At 49.5% G+C, this 15,921-nt stretch overlaps 1 non-coding gene across 1 annotated transcript; it reads left to right on the forward strand.

Moving 5' to 3' along the window:
- Positions 1-396: 396 nt before the first annotated feature.
- Positions 397-559, forward strand: LOC111724511. The gene has a single exon (XR_002772804.1). It is a non-coding gene; the product is annotated as a U1 spliceosomal RNA (small nuclear RNA).
- Positions 560-15,921: the final 15,362 nt, after the last annotated feature.

The raw sequence follows: 15,921 nt of genomic DNA on the forward strand, positions 1-15,921 counted from the left end.
ATTTCTTAGTAGCTTTACTCATAATAGCCTTAAACTGAAAACTACCCAAATGTCCTTCAATGGGTGAGTGGTTAAACAAACCAGGGAACAGCCATACCGTGGACTATACCAGCCATGAAACAGAGAAACCACGATGCCCACAAAGACTGGAAACAACCTCCAGGAGTGATGCTTAGTGAGCGAGGTGGGGGGCAGTCTCAGAATGTCCCATGCTGTCTGAGTCCCTTTACATAACATTCTTGAAATCAAAATACACAGAGATGAAGATCAATTAGGGGTGGCTGGAGGTTAGGGATGGGTGGGTATGACCATAAAGCATGGCCCAGGGACCCTGGTGACAATGGAACGGTTTCTATATCTGGATTGTGGTTGTGATTACTGAAAGATATGTGTGTGATACTACCTGGCAGGGGAGATACCATGATCACAAAGGTGGTTTTCCCAGGGCGAGGCTTATCCATTGCACTCCAGATGTGCTGACCCCTGCAATTTCCCCAAATGTGGGAAACTCGACTGCATAATTTGTGGTAGTGGGGGACTGCGTTCGCGCTTTCCCCTGTTAAAAAAAGAAAAAGATATGTGTGTGATAAAATTGCACACAAGTATAAACACACACAAAGGAGCATGTATGTAGCTGGTGACATCTGGGCAGGCTCTGTGGCTGGGGTCAATGCTGAGTTCCTGGTTTTCATGTTGTCCTTCAGGAATACAGATGTTTCCCTTGAGAGAGCCTGGCTGGGGGAAAGGGTGCATGAATCTTTTTGAACAATTCCTTGTAACTACCTGTGAATCTCAGTTATTTCAAGATAAAAAAAGTTATTTCAAAATAAAAAGTTTTCTAAAAAGCCAAAACAAAATAATGTCACTAATTGCTAACCATGTAATATTTCTCTCAAATTATCTGCCCCCTACTCCTCAACACCCTCCCCCCCCACCCAGGATGTCTTTCCTTAGGCCATTGTAAAGACCCATTTACCCCAACTTGGGACATTTTTTTGTTGTTGTTTTTGAGACAGAGTCTCACTCTGTTGCCCTGGATGGAGTGCCGTGGTGTCATCATAGCTCACAGCAACCTCAAATTTTTAGGCTCAAATGATCCTCATCCTCAGTTTCCCAAGTATCTAGGACACCCAGATAATTTTCTATTTTTAGTAGAGACAGGGTCTTGGTCTTGCTCAGGCTGGTTTCAAACTCCTGAACTCAAGCAATCCACTGGCCTCAGCCTTCCAGAGTATTAGGATTATAGGCGTCAGCCAGTGGGCCTGGCCCCCACTTGAGACTTTTCACCTGAAGTTCCAGGAGGGCTGGCAGAAAGATAACTTTTTAGTGCCTAAGTGGTATTTATGTAGCCCCTAAACTACCCTAAATGGGGAGGAGATTTTGTTTATAGTGGACCCTACCCCAGCCCTTGGGAAGTGCTCCAGTATTCCTGGCAAACTCAACACCTAACAGTGGCTCTTCCCGATGCCTTCAAACATAAGGCCATTGAGTGATAAAATATTATTTAGATAGTTTTCAAAAATCCTTTGCAAATGACAACCAAATTAAGTAGATTCCAGGCATTGCGGGTGTCCCCTGGGGTTGGTTTTGCAGCTATGCTTTATCCAGGTCCTGGGGATAATGGCTGGATGTGAGTTGCATCCTGGGCAGACACACACACACACACACACATACACGCAGAGTATTATACACTCAGTCCTCACCACAGCAGTCATGCCAACATCATGGCTTTATGTACATAAACTCAGCCCATGAAGAAAGGTCCTTCATGTCTAAGCATCCCATGTGCCATCAGCCAAGCCTGCCACCTTGAGCTGCTTATTAGAGCACTTCATTACACACCTGATGGGCTGTTTTGATGAGTTTTCTCTCCTCCATGATGTTTGACAAGCAATAGGGCAAAGGGTCTTCGGCCTGCCCTCCCCACCCCCTTTCCATATTTAATGATTGGCTCTAATTTAATTTGAACCCTCTGGGGGTTCAGTAAGGGGAGGTGGAGAGGCAGTTGGAAGTCCCCTTGACATTAACCACAAGAGGAACAAACTCAGCCAGAGAAGGAATCCCAGGGCATTCTCCAGGGAAACCCCTGTCTCACAGGCTCCCTGTCACCCCCAGAACCTGCTCCACAGCAGCCTCCCCTCCTCCGCCCACACGGGAAGGTGGGGGGCACAGTGGGAAAGAGGCAGGGGACAGAGGAGGGGCGAGATGGTCAGTGTCCCAACGTGCACAATGAGCAAATACCCAGATTCAAACGTAAGCCGAATGTAATTACTCAGTTAATTAAATATTGACTTTCAACTCCAAATGTGATTACAACAAGCTGCAGGAGAGACTGTCCAGAAAAGGGGCAGAGAGTGAATCAGAACTTTCAAGAAGGGGGAGGAAGGGAGGCCTGTGCTTGCTCTGCCCATTGTGTGTGGGCACCTACTGTGTGCAACGGGCGTGCTCCCCCTCTCCCAGCAGGTAGGGAATTTCAGAAAGAGTCCACCACTGTGCAGACTAGGATTGCAGGTGTCTCCTTACATTTTTCTACCTTAGACCCCACCTCTCTTCCCAGTTGTCGTTCCAGGGTCCCAGGAGCTTCTGGTGCATAAGAACTAAATACCGGGCTCGGCGCCTATAGCTCAACCGGCTAAGGCGCCAGCCACGTACACCTAAGGTGGCGGGTTCGAATCCCCAGCCCGGACCCGCCAAACAACAATGACGGCTGCAACCAAAAAATAGCCAGGCGTTGTGGCGGGCGCCTGTGGTCCCAGCTACTTGGGAGGCGGAGGCAGGAGACTCGCTTGAGCCCAGGAGTTGGAGGTTGCTGTGAGCTGTAATGCCATGGCACCCTACCCAGGGGGACAGCTTGAGGCTCTGTCTCAAAAAAAAAAAAAAAAAAAAGAACTAAATACCGTCCACTGGCATTCCCCTGGAATCTGATACCGTGCCCATAAATGCGTGTGGAACAAATGAGGGAACTGCCATACGAGCAATGGCAGAGTGCATGTGTGTTGTGTGTGTGCGCACGTGTGTTCATTTCAGGCAGGTGCTGTGGATCACGTGTTTAGTCCCGACTTAACTCATCAGCTCAGACCCCTGCGAGGTCAGAGGGTCTGCAAGGCACCCTCTGGCCATGTTTCTTCTCTTTTATTCCCAGCAAACTCCACAGTCCTCCAGACTCATGGTCTCAGCCCATTTCCCAAGTTTCTTCCAAGCAGCTGGAGGCTGCTGGCTATTTTTGAGAGTTCAGTGTCTGCTTAGTAGACTAGAGGGGCCTCAGGGGCTCAGATGTCCCTCAGCCTGGGAAGTTGCTCAGCCACAACTCGGCTGGGCCAGGGTGGGACTCAGCAGAATCCTTGGGGCCCTTACAGCCTCCTGATTCTCTAATCTCTGCCACCTCCAACCCCACTGTCTGGAATGTCCTTTCTCCTCCTGTGTCCCTCATTCCCAATGACATTTCTCGCTGTGATGGTCCCAGCTGGACAGTCCGGCCATTCCAGCTCCTCATACCACCTTGACTCTCCCTGTTACTGGTTTAACCTCTCAGGGACCTTTCTCTGGACACCTCCATGCCTCTGTGAATTCCTTGGCTGGTTTTGTGCAGAACGCCCATTTGTTCCTTTGCACCTTGCAAAGCCAGAGTTCCTGTTTTATTTCCTTGATGCTTATGCAAAAGGAGGGAGGGAGGGAGGGAAGGAAGGAAGGAAGGAAGGAAGGAAGGAAGGAAGGAAGGAAGGAGGGAAGGAGGGAAGGAAGGAAGGAAGAAAGACAGAAGGAGGGCGGGAAGGAGGGAAGGAAGGAGGGAAGGTAGGAGGGAGGGAGGGAGGGAGGGAGGGAGGGAAGGAAAGAGAAAGAGAGAGAGGAAGAAAGAAAAAAATCACCGTTTTTTTTTTTTTTTTTTATCTCCATCAAGAGACTGAAATACAACCTGAACCATTTTTGTCTGAGCACTTTCTGGCCAAGTTTGGTTTGGAGCAGATGGGATTTTATGAAGGTTGTAAAAGTCAAGCTTTCGGCATGTCAAACAAATCAGCGTGTGAAGGAGAAACATTAAAAGTGGGGAAATGGCTGAGGCCTGGGGTATATTTGGAGGTTCTGCAAACAAGGACACAGAGCCAGAGCACAGGTGGTCACTAAGTTTGGCCAGAAACCTGCTTTTCCAGAGCAAAAGATGCTGCAGTCACCCTCAAAGGGCTGACATCTGACTTCTCAGCTCCTCGGTGGGGACAGTTGTGCCGGGTTCTAAGATACAAATTCCAGCACCATCTGTAACTCCACCGTCTTGTGGTTAATTTCGCTTGAGTTTTCATTTAGACATAAGCTGTCTTGTATGTAGAACAGCAATTGCATTAGGGGAAAAAAAATCTTTTTATATGTCTTGAGAAATTATGATAATAAAAAATAGCTGTATAAACCACCATTAAGTCGGGAGAAAGATAATTGCATACCTCGCCGCCTCCCCGGGCGGGCACGCTGTGACACAGAGATGGATTCACTTCGGCAAAATGCGGTTAATCTTTGCAGCGCGGCGCCTGTTTCTCTCCCTTAATTACATGTAATTGTATAGCCTAATTTACGCTCAGGCCCAGAGTCTAACAGAGCACCTTCACGAAGGGAGGGTTAGTTTGGGAGGTGGGATAATTATCAACTGGTTGAACGTAGTCATTATCGAGCTGCTTTCTGTGCAGCTCCTGAGAGTGAAATGGTTGCTCTAAATTCTCACCAGTGAAAGACAACAGGGCCACGGCCAGTGAATACACCGTTCTGAGAACACAGACACCGGTGACAGTTTGTGTGCTCTATTACCCCCTAATAGTTCTGGTTTGGGTAAGCGGGCACAGCGCACTGTACACGAGAATTCACTGTGATGAGACAGGCACACGGGCAGCGTTAATGTACACGCAGGTGGGTATCAGAATGAGTGGGTCTCCCCAGGCCTGCAAATTGCTCTGGACAGGGTAGAGCCCATGGGTCTTTGGTGGCCAAGAGTTTCCTAAAGGGGAAAAGCGAGATCCACCTGACCATACTTGCAGTTTAATTTAAGGCTCCCTCTGGGGCAGCACACCTGGTTTTATGATCCTCTTTCAGAAAATTCCCTTGTGAGCTGATTCATGGCTGTGATGATTTACAAAAAGCAGAGCAGAACAGCCCCAGGGCTCAGGTTCAAACCCAGTCTCTGTTCTCACAGGCTGGCCACTCCTTACCTGACCTCCCCAGGCCGTGGCTTCTCCGTCTCAAGAATGACAATAACATCAATGACACTGCAGGGATGTCATGGAGGTTTAGTCAGATGAATGAGCAACAAATGCATAGCACAGACCAGCTCTGATGCCCCCTTGTCACTCAGCACAAAGCCAGGCCCCGCCAGTGAGGCTCCACTGAGACGGGAGCCACCCCTGAGACCCTGCGGAGGGCGTTTTGATTTCAGACTATCAGAACAGGAGCAGCCCTGGTCATCTCTCATAAGACTCCTGCTTCATGTGACACACATTAAGTTAAGTACCAGGTCCCAGCAACCCCAGGAGTTATACATAGGCTATGTCACTTGCTTTGGGGGCTTAGAGTCTAGGAGGTGAAATAGATATAAAAAGTGGTCACCACAAAGAGTTTGTGGCAGAAGCTGCTGGGTGCTTCTTTGCTAACAGAAATTGGATCTGTTTGGGCAGAAACACGCCCAGATCAAGGGAACAGATCTATCCTGTAGATCATGATAATCCCATGGGTGGGCATTTGATCACTCTGGCCAAGGAGCTGGAAGGGTCTGCCAGCCAGGGGGGCTTCTGGGAATAATTTTCTTCCCAGGAAGATCCCCTTCCAGTTTCTGTCCTGCTACAGAAACCTGGAAAGAGCATAGCTCCCAACCTTACAAAGAGTGAAATTGTAGCAACCCATATAGCCTATGGCTAGGAGGAGTGAGAGTTATAAGAAATGCCTATATCACTCAATAATGGAACACCTTGGTGAAAAAGGACATGGGGAGAGGTTTAGCTCTCCTACCAAGCACGAGAGCATTGGTGAATTGGCAGTCTCTACACCTGCGGTGTTGAGAGGCACGAGATCAGCCTTATATCAGGCTGGAGGCGAAGGCAGTCAGGAGCATGCGCATTCTACCACGGACTCGCTTACTCTGACTCCTCTCCTGCCTGCAGAACGCCAGCACGGCGTCTCTCTGCTGAAGATTACCAAGCTCTGCTAAAGACTAAGATCTATCTTTCTAAGAAGACTGCTTTACTGTAAGACTCTCTCTCTCTCTCCTGCTGAAGTAGATAGCCCTCAGGCACCTAAGAGAAACTGTTCCTGAGCAAGGTAGCTTAGCGGTCCGCATCCGGAACCTAGTTAAGCCAGGCCCGAGACCTGGCCAGTCCCAGGCCCTGCCACAAAATTACACAAACAACAATTTATTCCTCTTCTTGAATGGAATGCCGAGGTCACAAGTCCCATCAGTCCCAAATCTAAGGAGAGAGGGAGACCCCTGCAGGGAGAGACAGATCGCCTTACCAGGCGAGATGCAGCTGGAAAAAGCAAGGAGAGTGTGAGCGAGGTGGACGCTGTCAGTTGGGCTGATCTTGTGCCCCAGTGGACATCTGAGAGTATCTGAAGAAAGTTTTGATCATTACAAGTGGGCTGGGAATGTTACTGGCTTCTAGTGGGCATGGGATGGCCCCTGCAGCAGAGAATTAGCTGGCCCAAAACGTCCAGAGCGTTGAGACTGATAGAATGTGGGATAAGGTGTGGATGTGGAGAGAAGGGAATGCTTTTACACTGCTGGTGGGACTGCAAACTAATACAGTCTTTTTGGAAGGAAGCAGGGAGAATTCTCAAAGAACTCAAATTAGACCTTCCATTTGATCCTGCAATCTCATTACTAGGCATCTACCCAGAAGAAAAAACAATTATCATAAGGACATTTGCACTGGACTGTTTGCCAAGCTCAATTTACAATCACCAGAATGTGGAAACAACCCAAATGCCCATCAACCCAGGAATGGATTAACAAACTGTGGTATATGTATACCATGCAATACTATTCAGCCATTACGAAAGATGGAGACTTGACATCTTTTGTATTAAACTAGATGGAGCTGGAACACATTCTTCTTAGTAAAGTATTGCAAGAATCCAGTATACTCAATTCTAATATGAAGCCAGTAGATTAGTGGTTCAACCTTCCTAATGCCGCAATGTATTCTCATTGTTAAAAAGGAGTCTCGACCCACAGGTTGAGAACCGCTGCAGTAGATGAACCACTGCAGTAGATGATCTAATATGTAACCACGTAAGAGAAAAACTCAAATCAATTCGGGGGGAGGCGGGGAGAGAGGAGAACAGAGGAGGACAGGAGTGCTGCCACTTAAGGGGTGCAATGTTAGGGTGCATGGCACACCCCTTGGGGGCTAGATACAATTATAAGAGGAACTTTACCTAACAAACGCAAGCAGTGTAATCTAATTCTTTGTACCTCAGTTAACCTGGAAAAAAAAAAACTGAGATGAACCAACATTATGTCAACATTGTCACTGAACAAGGGCATTGGGCTCCCCATTGCTCCCCAGAGTCTGCCCTTCCTCCATGCAGTCCGTTCTCCAGATGGCAGCCAGATGGCATCTATAAAATACAAACCAGATGGTGCCACTTTCTCCTTAAAACCTGCCATGGCTTTCCTCTCAAGGGTCCACATCTACACAGCGGTGAGGCACCTGCTCGGCCAGTGGCACTCTGATTTAACATCATCCTGCCCCCTTCTCACACTCTGATCCAGCCAGACAGTCTCACTGCAGCCCTGGAGTGAGCCCACCTCAGGGCCTTTGAACCTGCTTCCCTGCCCGGGATGCTCTTTGCCCATCTAATGTTCTTGGCCACATTTCACTCCCACCCCTGTACAAACACCTCAGCTGTAGAAAGGAGAAGAAGAGTCCACCCCAAATGCTACACTAAGACAGTGTTTGGCACAAAGTAAATATCTGTTGAAGGAATAAATAAAGGAAACAAAGCCCTGCCTCTTCAACTTCCCACTAACTCCCCATGGTCTTGGTACTAAATAAAAGAAGTTGTCAGAAAGCCTCATGACGGCAGAGAAGGGCGAGAGTATGGGACTAGATGTTGGAGCTCTGGGTTCTAGTCCGGCTGGATCAGGAGCTCTCAGATGTGGCTGAAAGTCTAAGGCTCAGATTATTTGTAAAACAGGCAAATAAGTCATTCATTCAGTCCCTCATTCATTCAACAAAACATAGCAACTGCTGTGAGCTACACACGGACATAGGTGATGGAGAGTCGGTGGGAAACGAGATGGTTCCTTCTGTCACGAATTTCCACACATTTACCAGCACACGTGCACACACACAACCACACCGCTCTGTCAATCAGGTGTCATTACAGCCCGGCTGCCTTTGCCACTTGGAATTCCACTGGCCTAGAATCAAGATGTTGGCTAAGGGCTGCGGTCCGTGTCTAGGGCTCAGGTCCTCTTCCGAGCTCACTGATGTTGGCAGAACTTACTTCCTCTTCACACTCTCCACATGGCCCCACAAAGGCACTTTGAATCCTTCCAGAGCTTCCGATCTGACTTCTTTTAACTTCTGACTTAAAGGCTTGTGGGATTCCATTGGCTCCTTCCATAATCTCACCGTGTTTCCGTGTTCCAGGAATTGGGGCAAAGACATCTTTGGGGGGCCGTTATTTCATTTATTCCCACGTGGATGAAGATGGAGTGAGCATTCCAGATGGAGGGCGCAGCAGAAGCAATGTGCTAACGTGCTATTTGGTTCCAGGAGCTGCAAGTGGCCACTGTGGCTGTGGCAGCTGCGCACGGGGGAGAAAATCAGGTGAGGAGGACGATGGGGAGCTGGTGGCTTCTAGGTCATGTGAGGCAGGAGACAACAAGAACAAATCCAGTTTAGCTCTAAGTGCCTATGTCATCGGAGCATTGTAAGCACGGTTGTAAAAATACCCTCCTAATTCTTTTGTAAGAGGATGACTTTGATTTCTTCATAGCAAAGAGCAAAGGTGGAGGCAGGAAGACCAGTTATGAGGCCATAACTGTGGCGACAATGGCTTGACCTAGGGGTTGGCGTGGAAGTCGTGAGAAGCGGCTGGGCTCTGGATATCTTTAAATGATTTTTTTTTTCAGAACAGACTTTGCTGATGAAGTAAAAGATCTCTGAATTCCCTTCTAGCTAACAACAGAAGGGGTGGCTCCGGAGGACTTCCATCCCATTCCCCTGGAATAAAAATGAAGTCTAAACAAACTCCACATTTCTGCACAGACACAGCACCCAGACTAGTCCCCCCGGCTTCCCACAAGCCCTCGCCACGCTGAGATGTAGACAGAGACATTGGCAGGAAAACAAAACAAACCCAAACAACGCCCCTCTAAATTTTATACAAAATCAAAAGGTAGAAAACAAGGAGAATACCCAGAAAACGGAGAACCATTTCGCTGGGATCGGAAATGATATCACACAGAAAAGCAGCAGCTCCAGGCCTCTGAGTACAAAGTGTGAAATGCTACTCGAAGTTGGAGATTGGAGGATTTGGGCGGCAACTTCCTCACATCACTGGCGTGCTGGGCAGCACGCGGGCCTTGCAAGTTCACACGCGAGCCCCTGCAGCTGCCTCTGCAGCTCTGTCTGCTTGTTGGGAGATCAAACCAGGCGGCCTTCAGCTGTGGCTTTGATTAGCTATGCATGGCCCCACTGCCTGAAACTCACACAGTAGAAATGAATGGAAAATGAGGCTTGTAATTATTTCCCATAGCTGCACGGTCTGGATTCAGCCCGTGAAGAGTTACAGGCCTGGCCTGGACACAGGGCTGGCTTCATGGCCACGCTATCTATGCAGGCTCACAGCACCTTGGTTTACAAGGGCCCTACATTCACTTTAGTGCTCTACACACTCTTGAAATTTCTATTAAGTTTTGAATAAGGGGCCCATGTTTTAATTCTGTGCTGGGCCCTGCTTGGAAACTGCCTAGAAAACATCTTTCTTGATTTTATTTCAGTTGCTCAAACCCCTTTCTCAAACCTTTGAGAGGAGTGGATGACCTGGGGACATTCCTGGGATTGTGGTGTAGAGGGAGATAGGTTCTCACAGCAGCTCCTGGATGACTCAGGGTGAGGACACTGGGACATTAATAGGGCCTCAGCTGAGTGAGATGTCAGGACAAGCCAACCTGGAGGTCCATCCCCCAAGGAAAGACACATTGTTCTACCCAAGCAGAGATAATCTAGGGCACGGATCAGAAACTGCTCTAGCCCCAAACCTATCAATAGGGTAGCCAGGGGTCAGTGACACCCTGATCAAACCTATCCTGAAGCAGGAGGGGAGGGCCACATAATATGAGAGGAAGAAACTAACCAGGGACACCTAGGCCACCCCTGGTGATGTTCCACCTCTGGCCAGGCTGGCCATGATTTATTTGGCTTTCACAGTGTGAGCTGAGCAGTGATGAGACCTGTGCTGTTCAGCAGACACCATGGTGCTCGTGAATCCCAATGAGCACCGTCCTCTCCAAGGGGGACCCTCCAGTGATGCAGCCACTGACCAGATAATTGGAGATTCCTCTTCAGGAGGGAGGCACTGGTGATCTAGAGCCTGTACTTCTCAACGCCTGAGAAAAGACTCACTCCCTGTAGGGTGGCATTGTGACCAGCTACATGATTTCTGGAGCCCAGTGCAAAATAAAAATATAGGATCCTTTGTCTAGAAATGTTTTAGAATTTCAAGTCCACGATGGCAGGGCATGGCACCAATGCAGGCCCTTCTGAGCATGGGGCTCTGGGCACCTGTGCCGGTCACACACCCATGGAAGTGAGCTTGGCACCTGGAGATGTCCAGAGGTGATTCAGATTCAAAGTCAGAGAGAGGAAATGTGCTCCAGCTCAGGATTCCCCTAGAGGCCCAGGCAAGATGGGACTGCAAGGAAGGGACAGACCTCTGAGCAGCCCAGAGTCCACAGTTGCCTCAACAGCGACTCCAGTGTTAGAATAAGACCCTTCTGGAGAACACTCTGTGGGGACCAAGACTGATCAGATGCATAATATGTTCTGGTCTATTTGTTTAAAGAGGAAAAAGGCTTTAAGGTCACAGCTCCCTGGGATCTGGTAGCCCGTGAGGGACCATCACTAAGGTTCAAGGGAAGGACTTGGGGAACTGGGAATAGTGGAGAGGAAATTTGAGAAGCGTGCTTTAGTTTCCGCACTTGTGAAGCCTACAGAATGGCAGTACCTGTGCCACCCCGAGGGGTAATAAGTTAAGGCATTTGGTTTCGCCCAGCTCCTCCAGGAGTTTACTGTGGAGTTGTGTGTGCCTCTCTCTGCACGCATCTGACTCCCTCAAGGCTCTGAGTTTCCCATAATGCTCTGCAAAGAGTCATCTTTAGGGCATCATAGTCCTGCCTCAGGGCCTTTGCACTTGCTATGCCCTCGGCCAGAAATGTCTGGACACCAATGAAACCAGTGTTACAAATACCATCTAGGTCACCCAAGATGAGCTTTGGCTCACCAGTGAGGTCCTCCTGGGGGTGGAAACATCCGGATGACATCATACAGCCTGTTGTGGGTGGAGCCAAGACTTGGACCTGGCTGGCAGACACCAAGGCCACTGCTCTTCCCATCCTGCTTGACTGTGCAATTGTGTGGCTGTTCTTACTGGAACAACTCCAGGTGGACGCTGGGAGGGAGGAGTTATGATTTTCCCCAGGATGGAGACCAGGGCTGGGCAATCTCTGCTCAGAGGCCTCCTGTGACCTCAGCAGAGAGAAAGAGGAAGACAATGACATCTGTGTGTTGGTAAAGCCCATCGGGAGGAACCAGGTGTGGGGACGGCCTACCTGGGACTCTGGTCTCACCCTGCACATCACGTCTGTCCCGTGGCGCCCAGCGTGTGGCCCTGCCTGGGCCCTGCCAGCAAGTGTAGCCTTTTCCTGTCAAGATGTCCTTTCCCATCAAGCTCTTCATTTGCATTTGGCCGCACTCTGGCAGCTCCCAGAAAATACCAGGTTTCTTCCTTTTGTTTATTCCTTTGATGAAAGCTGAGTCCAGCCTGAGATGTTAAGTCCTGGGGACACTACAAGGAATAGGACACACATAGGCTTGGGACACCAAGCTTTGCTGCTGGGCGGGACTATTTTATTACTGAATTTGAGCCAGTTTTATCATGAATTTTAAACTTTCCACAACTAATGCACCCCTTACTGCCTACAGCAGTGGGGGACAGGCTGTTCCTGCCAAGCACTTGCTCACTTCCTGAACCCCTCAATGAAGGAGGGCAGGAGAAACACAGGTGGCCACTTGCTATTCCCCCAACGTGGGAGACATAATCCTGCCTTAGGCCCTTTGCACTTGCTATGCCCTCGGCCAGGTACTCTGCTCTCTTTCTTCATTTAGAAGCTTGGTTCACCCTTTCACTTTCTTCAGGTCTATGCTTGGCTGTCACTTCCCTGACAACCTTATAAACAAACAAGAAAAAGGACACCCTCCCAACAATACGCTTTACTCAGTTGTACTCTTCCCACAGCCCTGAGCACCACCTGATGGAGGGTGTGTTGTTCCTTGTCTGGCTTCCTCAGCACAGCCCACTAGGGCAGGGGCTTTGTCAGTTCTGTTCATTGCTGTCCCCTAAAAGGAGCTCACACACTTTGAATGGATGAGCGAATGGCAGAGGATTCTTGTGTGCGATCTTGCTCCTATGACAGCTGTGTGACCTGGAGTGAATTACTGCCCTCTCTGAGCCTCCATTTCTTTATCTGGAAATAGGAACAAGGCTGATCACAAAGTGGCTGAGCCAATGTACACAGATAGAAGATGCAAACACCTGCCCCACCAGGGGAACTTTGAAGCACCCCCTTCCTCGTCCTCTGTCCCTGACAGCCTCTTCTCTAATGCAAGGAGGGAGGCAGGGGGACCATCTGAGCCTGTCCAGACCACAGCAGGATCTCTCTCCATCACCCCACACCCCACCTGGTCTCAGAGGATCCCACAGCGAATGGAGCAGGAGAAACGGGCTGGGAGATCGGCTGGATTTATCTCCTGTCGCCCTAGCAAAGTGCTCTGAGGGTGTGCACATCTATAACCTCATTGCTCTCATGAAGACCAGTGACAGCCCAGATGGATAGAGACAGACGAGCCTCCCTGCAAGTGTGAAAATCCAATCCCAAGGCTTGGCAGGGAAAGCAGATGCCACAGTCAAGGGCAGGTGCACCCAGAGCCCCAGGTCTGCAGGGACGCCCTCGCCCCTCATACCCTCCCATTACTTGACCGAGCTGAGGACAAATCAAAGTCCTCCCTCACCTCCCTGATAGCCTGAGAGGAATAAAGAGGACGGGGAGAGGGAGAAAGATTAGGAGAAGGTGAAAGATAGGAAGGAAAAAAAAGGAGTGAGGGAGAAAAGGAACCAAGGAAAGAAGAAAGGAAGAAAAGTTTAAAAGAAAGATGTATTTTAAACTAGAATCAAACATACGTATTTTTTTAAATGACTGAGCATGAGCTAAATCAGAGCTTTCAAAGAGAACCTAACCAAACAGTTATTATGCTTTATCCCAGTGTCTGATGTGAGGTCAGGAAGTTCATCTGGGGCAGCCCCTGTGGCTCAAAGGAGTAGGGCGCTGGCCCCATATACCAGAGGTGGTAGGTTCAAACCTGGCCCCGGCCAAAAAAAAAAAAAAAGAAGAAGAAGTTGGTTTGCTTTTCTCCACTAAGCCTTGCTCGAAAGGGTTGCAATATTCTAGAAGATTCTTCTGGAACCATGACCCAAACACACCCTGCAGGGTGTGGCCAGTTTTCCTGAGAGTGAGGAAGACCTGTGGGTGCAAAGTTTCAGTGCCTTGGTGAACAAGGACGAACTAGTCACCCTAATGACAGTGGGCCCCCCAAAATGATGTCTGTCCAAATCCCTGAAACATGGGAATGTGACCTAATTGTAACAGGATCTTGGCAGATATGATTAAGTTAAGGATTTTGAGATGCAACCTCCCTGGATTACCCAGACAGGCCCTAAATCTAATGACAAGTGACCTTAGAAGAGGCAGAAGAAGAGATGGCACACATAGAAGAGACGCCTACGTGAGGACAGAGGCAGGGGTCGGAGTGACGTGGCTCCTGCCGAGGAATGTCCAGGGCAAGAAGGATCCTCCCCTGGACCCCCCAGAGAGAGTGTGGCCCTGCCAAGTGTGGTTTTGGAGGTGTGGCCTCAACAACCCTGACAGAATAACATTTCTGTTGTTTTCAGCCATCTGCTTCATGGTAATCTGTTACGACAGCCCTAGAAAACAAATAGAGGTAGTAAAGAAATAAAAGGCGAGGCTGACTCCCCAGGAACTCCTGGGGTGCCTTCTGACTTGGCCTCTCTCTAAAAAAGTTTCTAGGCTCAGCCCCCGTAGCTCAGTGGGTAGGGCATCGGCCATGTGCACCGAAGCTGGCGGGTTTGAGCCCAGACCGGGCTTCCTAAACGACAATGACAATTGCAACCAAAACATACCAGGCATTGTAGCGGTGCCCATAGTCCCAGCTACTTGGGAGGCTGAGGGAAGAGAATCACTTAAGCCCAAGAGTTGGCAACACAGTGAGACTATCTCAAAAAATAAAAAAAATTAAAAAGTTCTTAGAATAAATTTATGGAAAAGTAGAAATAACATCTACAATTCCAGCACCACCCCCACTTGTATACTTAACGTCTGTGGGCAAAGTGGCACGTGGCCCCACTGCCTCATGGGAGATGTCCCCCACCCAGCCTCCCTCAGCTCCCTTCCCCCTGTTCCCCAGGTTCTGCCACCTGGCTAATGGGTGTCTGCTTGTCATGGTCCCAGATCTGGGGTCAGGCAGGGAACATCCTCGGGATGGAGACTGACGGGAGATGTGAGCACAGGTGGGGCATCACGCCTCTGCTGACACTCAGCAGTCATAGGCGACGTCCCACCTGTGTTTTCTTGGATTCTGCAGTCACCTTTTGGCATTCATTAATCTCAGGGCCAAACTAACAGCCAGAGTGGTTTATCCCTCCCCCACAACTCAGCTTTGAAGGGCGCTCAGAAATCATATTACAATCCCTCCAACACTCCAGAATACATGCCCCCACTTCCGTGTTCTTATCCAGCTGCCGCACACCAAGCTGACATTTTCCCCTGCCCCATGTTGCCCAGAGCCAGGGACCAGACAACCAGAGACCACCCCTGCAGCCCAGAGCCTGCATCATACAGGCTCGCCAGCCGTAAGCCGTCTCCCCGGCCTGGCCTTGTCTTCCCGTGGGAAACACTGGGAAGGCTCTGGCTCAGGCTGTCCCAGGCTCCTGCCTTTGCCTCCTGACCAAACCTGCCACTTCCCCACGTGGCCCTTCACCTCTCTCTGCCTCGCTTCTGTAAATTAAAATCCTGTTGGTACACTGGGTGCAACTGTCACTGAGAGCAGGGTGACTCGGGGTTCTGGACAGGGGCACGCCTCTGTGCTTCTGCACTGCTCTTGCCTCGAGAACTTGTACTTTAGTTCCTGTCCCTATGCCACGCCTACCACATGCTGCCATGCTGCGCCACTCTAAATGCTAAGACAACCCCAAAGCCATGTGCGTCTATGGTGGACCATATTTCATGTCGTTTAGTTTTCAGAAAGGATCAGCCACCATCTGGGATACCCAACTAGATCCCCTGGGTCCCTTTGATGCCATGACCAGCCCCCAGCAAGGGAGGATTAAGCCCATTGGCCAGCACACAAGGCTTCTCAGAAGAGAGTAAGGAGAGGATTCTCCCAGAAATACTGAGTTGGGTCTAATCCACTGGCCCAACACCACCAAGGTCAGTGACGGCTCATCACACTGACTGGCTTCCTTTCTCCCTGTAAGTGAATTATTGCACTGACCTGTCCTTTTAGAGGGCGTCCCTGGCAAGAATCCAGCTATGGTGTCTTTCTATGAGCCAGGGATACAACATGGAGTGCTCCCCTCATGGAAGCT

The sequence above is a fragment of the Otolemur garnettii genome, unplaced genomic scaffold (assembly GCF_000181295.1).
Source record: "Otolemur garnettii isolate 467f Iridium unplaced genomic scaffold, OtoGar3 scaffold00023, whole genome shotgun sequence".
In the NCBI taxonomy this organism is placed as follows: Eukaryota; Metazoa; Chordata; class Mammalia; order Primates; family Galagidae; genus Otolemur; species Otolemur garnettii.